Raw genomic sequence first — 6,709 nt, forward strand, 5'->3', positions numbered from 1 at the left:
CAGTGTTTGGAGGCAAAGAGCTGGTAGATACTTGTTCTATTTGAAAAGGAATTAAGCATTACCAACATCTCACACTAGGTCAGTAAATTGATATTCTGACTGCTTTGTTTCTTTCCATGATGAGAATAAACATCCAAATGTCCCACTTCGCCAGCGTTTTGCTATCAGACCTAGTTCCAGGCCATTAGCTGTAGCATTTGGTTATCATTTTCATGCCAGCAGTTCCTGGATGTGCTAGAAACAGCTTGTTCAAAGTAATTCTGTCTGGAATAACAATGATTTTCATATAATAGACCTTTTTTATAGACCATAACTCCTATTGACAGTTTATAATTGACTTGAATTTCTTGAGTGTTTTCCTAGCTACAACATTCCCAGTCCTAAAGTTCTCCCCTCCCCCCCACCACTCACACAAGCTTCATATAGAACAGTCTGTCATTTTGCATATTTAATAATGGCAAGAGTTAAATATGGATATGCTGGTATTGAATCTCTTCTACATAGAATCAGCATATTGTTTCTCATTCCTGAATGATTTTTTAATATGTATCCAACTTACCTCTGAATAACTCCCTGGCCTACAATAAAACAAACAACCAAATCACCACACAAGAATTGGTACTTTGGACTGTGCTGAATTATTTGAAGATAAAGAAACACTTATAGATAAGTAATTTTGTTAAGACAAAAGAATTTGGGAGTGAATCCAGGTCAAGAATCAGGATCTAACACCATATAAGGAGAAAAATCAATCTAAGTAGTTTTACACATCAATACCAAAGCAATGAGTGCTGACAGTTCCCATAGTATTTTACTCAGAGTAATTATCAAGGTAAATAAATCAAGCCATTAGATGATACTGTAAAATGAAAATCTTTCCCCTCTATTTGATACATTGAGACTGAAATAAGTAAAAAAAAAAGCTCATTTGCACACTAACTAAATTTAAATAAAATATTGTGCTGGTTATATTGTTCAACTATATGATTAATATCTCTTCAGATGAATGACCTTCAAATGGAAGGCCATCAAGAACAGGACATTGACTTTTGAAATATAATTTCTGTTCTTTAAACTATGACCAACTTGTCTTGAGTTTTAAATAAAAAGACTTCAGGTCAGTGATAGGATAAAAAAAAGAAAAGAGATTGTTCCTGATATTTTAGAAAAGAAAACCCTCAGTCATCTCAGGACACTGGGAGCTTAAAAGAGGATAGTACTTTTTTTTTTAGCTTGTTTGACATTTTCCACGTATTTCAAGATCTTCCTGATCTAAAACTACAACAGATGGAGAAGCAGCAGGTGTGAATTCAGCAGCTCTTCAAGAGACAAGATTCCAAATTAGGAAAGCAAATGGACTTAATTTTAAAAGATATTGAAGCGTATTTGTGTGTGCATGTGTGTGCATGTGTGTGTAAAATGCACTAAGAACCTGGAATGCTATAGATCTTGACCCTGGTAAGCAAGGGAAGGCAGTGGTAAGAGACAACCAACAATTTTTTTTTAAATACCAGCTCTTGTACAGAAAAAGCTGGACATAGTAGAAACATTTTTCTGTGACCTAGAGATAAGATACAAAACAGTAGTCCAGAACGAGTATCAAAGAACTCAGAGTTCCTATTTCTTAGATGTCAAAGGTGTGGTTACAAGTATCAAGTTTGTAGGAATGTGCATGTGAATGAATCTACTATGCTCACAATTGTAGGAAAAGACTGCACAATACTTGATAATGAAAGCGAATGATTTTCTACAGGTCTAGGTTTTCTAGACTGTCATACTTTTGTGATTTTTTTAATGTATTCACCCTAAAAGAAAGCCCAGCAACGCAAGGAACCCGCTGGTTTACAATTTCATTGATCGCACTGAGAGGTCATATCAAGGAACTGGTTTTCAATGTTGTGGGCTGGTGTGAGTTCACGCTATGAAGTTAACTAGTGACAGATTGTTTGAAACACTTCCACATCATGAAACCCAGTAACGGCTGCCATTATACACTCCAAACACTTGCCTTGCCAGTTAATTTGAAATATTCTTGGATTTCTGATAAGGTCTATTGTTCTTCTTACTCTAGGTTACTCAAAAGGGCCATGGCTAAGGTGAGAAGCATGCCATTCATTAGATATAGGTTAGGAATAAAATGGCAAATTTTATGTCATCAGTGGCTAAATATGTCTTGTGTCAAAAGTTTCATGAAGGAAACTTAATGTCTGAGTGAACCAAAAGTTTCAGAATTCCTCAACATAATGGATGAAGTATGATCCTAAACAATATGTAAAATTTAAATTTCATGTAAATTTAAATGTCCATTTTCTTTTTTATTTATTTTATTTTTATTGTAATTAATAGAAGGGTTACAGTTATATTTGCCAGATAGAAGGTGCATTACTTCACACACATTCATACCCCTTCTCATGTTTTTGTCTTCAATTCCCCCCATCTTGTTTTCCCTAATTTCCTTTCCTATTTCAAATAAACAAATGATTGTATATACAATATACCAGATAGCAAGGTAAGATACTGTAACAACATGAGAATAACCAAGGGACAATAAAAGAGATGAGAAATAACATAGTACATTAAGAGCAACGATCACACATTATATTGGAAATGTCCATTTTCTTTATAACCTTTTATGACTCAAATATTTATATTCTTTTTCCTTTAATTTGGTTAAACTGGGATTTGAACTCAAGGCCTCTTCCTTGCTAGGCAATGCTCACCATTAAACCACAGCTCCAGTCCTACTTTTTGCAGATTATTTTTCAAATAGGATCTCACTTTCTTCTGCCTATTTCAGGCTTCACAGTAGCTAAGAAAAAAAACACATGGCAGGGCAGCACAACTACCCATCTGTTGAGAAAGGTTCTAGAGAACATTTCTTCTCAGGCTGACCTTGAATATTGATTCTCTCAATCTCTGTCTCCTAAGGAGCTAAGGTAAACAGTACCTGAGCATTGTTCTCCTCCAGGACCACAAAGAACATATGGTATTGCCCAATAGATGACAACAGGCAATGTCAAATGAACACATTGCATGGCTGGTGTCTGATCATCCCCGGGAAATGCTTGGAAAGAGAAGGATTTGGAATTGCATTCGCTGGTGGATATGTCATATCAACTATTCAGGATGACTACCATTTGCATTAGCCAGATCTGATTGCAGTCACCAAGTTAGGTGTAACGGTCATACCTTCCAGCTACACTGTGTTGGGGGGTTGGGGGGGAGGGGGATAGTAGGATGATCAAAGCCCAAGGCTAGCAACCTGTGGCATTCAAGATCTTATCCAAATGATAATTTTTTTAAAAAACTGGGAAATCATTAGCAGCCAAACCTTCTGCTGTGGCCTATGTGAGTAAATAATGAACTTGCATTAACATGCTTCCTCAGGTTTACTATGCAATGGTTTCTCTAATGTCCTGAAAACCCATATGACTTATGTTCCTATCAATACATAAGAAACACATTGTATTTCTACTAAAATTCACAGCTGTAACCTAAAGAAAGCAGGTAAGACTGAAGAGCATCCAGATCCTTCCTATCTACTTTATCAGCTGCTCAATTATATCCATCCAGACTGACTGGCATTTTTCTTTTACTCCTTCGGTTGCCACTAAAGGATAATTGAGTTCCCGCATTTTCCAGTGTGGCCATCTTGTTTGTGCCCACTTCTGTTTCTTGGTGGCCTCCAAGAGAGTCTTTATGATGAGCAGGACATGAAATAGAAAGTATCTGGGAAGACTTATTCCAAAATTCAGGAAAACTGGAAATCTTGCAAGGGAGCAAAGGACAAAAGATAACTGCTGCTTTGTCCAATAGTGAGATACTTTTTTCAATAAGTATCTATTTTCCTTTTGTACTAAATTGCATATGGCCTCTCTAACTTGATTCTCCATCTGCAAAATGCTGTTTCAGACATTACCTGAGGGATACCATGGAAGCAGATATTACTCTTCATTTGTAAGATGACAAGAGGCTATTTAAAATAACTTATGAATTATGAACATTCTAGGAAATCTATATTAAAAATAGTCCCACTTTTAACCTGTTGTCTCATGCCTCTGGTTCTTCCTATTTGGGAAGTTGCAATGGGAAGATAAAAGGATCACCTAGAATGGAAAAGGTAACCAGACTCCTTTTCCACACATACTTGTGTGCAGTCTTGCCTTCCTTTAATACAGTCGTAGGCTGAGATAGGGAAGACTGCAGTACCAGGCCAGCCTGGGGAGAAATGGCCTTGAGACTCCATTTCCATCAAGGGAAGCTGAACAAACAGGGTGTCATATTTTTCTGTCATCTCAGCTTTGAGGGAAAGCTTAAAGTAGGCCAGTCACCCTGTCATCTCAGCTACAATGGAGAACATTTAAAAAAAGCATGAGCAAGAAGAAAGACCCTACCCCAACACACACACACACACACACACACACACACACACACACACACACACACACACACAATAAGGCCAGTGGTATGGCTCAGTGATTGTACTTGCCCTATAATAGTGAGACCCTGAACTCAAAATTGCAGTGCTAAGCAAAAAGTTCTCTGTTAGAAATTTAACAATATTTGAAATCTGAGGCTCATCTTTATTATGCTGTGCCCATTTTAAACTAGTCTTTCCACTATTGTCATTAGCTAAAACATTGACTATCAAAGTTTAATGGGGTATAACTGGAATAGAAATGAACTGGCAATATTGAAAATATAATGATTAAACTTGTTTAAATTCATTCTATTTTGACAGAATACTCTCTACATTTAGATTAAAAAAATACTAACCTTCATATGAGCATATTCTAAAAATATTACTTTTATTTAGCATACATCTAATAATGTAGTTTCAGTGAACTATATTACCAAATAAGAATTTATTTTAGAACTGTGATTCTTGACTGTTTGACTGAAGATGGAATTATGGACCTTTATCATGGCCACAATGTGGCCATGTTGATCCCATCGGCTTTTTCTTTGTTTTTTTTTTTTTCTCTTTTTTAACCCTTCCCACTACTTGTGTCTTCAATTGACATACATGTACAAAGAAAACTCTAGGTTCTTCAAATAATCATGCACCTTCTATTGATTTTAAATAACAAAATTCTCAGTTACTTTCCTGGAGGCATTGTGAGGTGAACAGCAGAAATTCTGGGTGAGTTTTCATGGTTATAGTTCACTAAAATGTGACTGATGTAAAAGACTTTTGGGTCAAAAAATAGCGACGCGAGCTTCGTCTCTTCCGATAATAACCAAGCACTTAACTCCTTTAATGAATTCCTTTTGTTAGCTCTTAGGATTGTAGAATGGAAGGCAAAAAATAGCATGTTCCACAGACAAGCCCTCATTGTCTGAGCAGCTGATGGCTAAGCTGGAGCAGCATCAGGAGGACTCAGGCAAGAGCAAAAAAATGACAAAACATACAATAGAGTTCTTTATGCATTCAGTAGATTTGAAGCCAGATAGATTCTCAGCCACACAGAAAAGACAGGAAGCAAGCACGAGTGTCCATGAGGAAATGAAAACTTTCCTGCATCACTCAGTGGCCAAGGCCAACACCATGCTTCTCATACCAGTCTCTATCTCTCTTGTCCTTTTCTGTCTGGAAGATGGAAACCATATTTGGAGCACTTGACCCTCACCCGAAGGCAACAAAGAAGCTCCAATGGCACTCCCCTCTAACATACCCTGCCATGCTGCCTGGTATGAATGGGATTGTACTGGGAAGAAGAAGTGAGATTTGGGCACCGGAGAGTGTGGAAACTAATCCCATTATTTACTACTGGTTAAGGTAGCTTGTTGGATCTTCACAGGTATGGACATAGATGTATGTGAGTGTGTAGATGTATAAAGAAGATAACTTCACGCAATTAAATCCATGTATGCCCTCATTGATTTTAAAATTAACCCAGAGCTCTGACTGTGGAATGTTTCACAAAAATGCCAATGTCTACTGCCCATGATTATAGACAAAAACAGACTCTTCTAGAATTATCTAAATTGAAGTCCATCCTATCAGATTAGCCTGATGAGGCCAATCATAGATATATGGTGCCTATCAGCTTAGCTGCAATAATTTCTCATTGCGAATCAGATTAATTTCAGCAGATAGAGCCCAGTGTCAATGTGGCAGAATTAGACTCATTCTACTTGAATTATGTGAACAAGCAACCAATTACTGCACTTCATAAAAGAAAAGATGATGCAGAGCAAAAAGATCTACTATTTACATTTTCAAAAAAATGGAGTAATGGCTTTGTTCCAGACAGTGAACTAAAGACTTGCAATTCATTTGCAGTATTGCTTATTAGAGAAGAAAGGTATCAAACAAGGAGATTGAATGAAGTTCAACGTGAGTGTTTCTTATTAAACTTTCCCAGTTGCAATAAATGAAACACCAGAAAATGGAATTGCACAAGCTGGTACAGCATCAGGCTTTTGAGAGGTTCACTGGAAGTATTAATTACAAAGACAATAGAGTCAGATGGCTCTTGCTATGCATAACTGATGCAGTAGGGAAAGACACTGTAGAACTGACAGCAATTAATCACAGATCAAAAGCAGAATGAGAAAGTCAGAGGTCCTGTTTGGCAATACACAGAGTAACTTTTAATCTTTTACAGATTTGGATAGAAAAGCAGAGGCTGGGGACTGGCATAGAGTTCCAGAGAAGTTGTTAAGGTCTCAACTGCACTAAAAGTTGGGTGAGAAGCCATGAAAC

The sequence above is a fragment of the Megascapheus bottae genome, chromosome 23 (assembly GCF_031878675.1).
Source record: "Megascapheus bottae isolate mThoBot1 chromosome 23, mThoBot2.hap1, whole genome shotgun sequence".
Taxonomy (NCBI): Eukaryota; Metazoa; Chordata; class Mammalia; order Rodentia; family Geomyidae; genus Megascapheus; species Megascapheus bottae.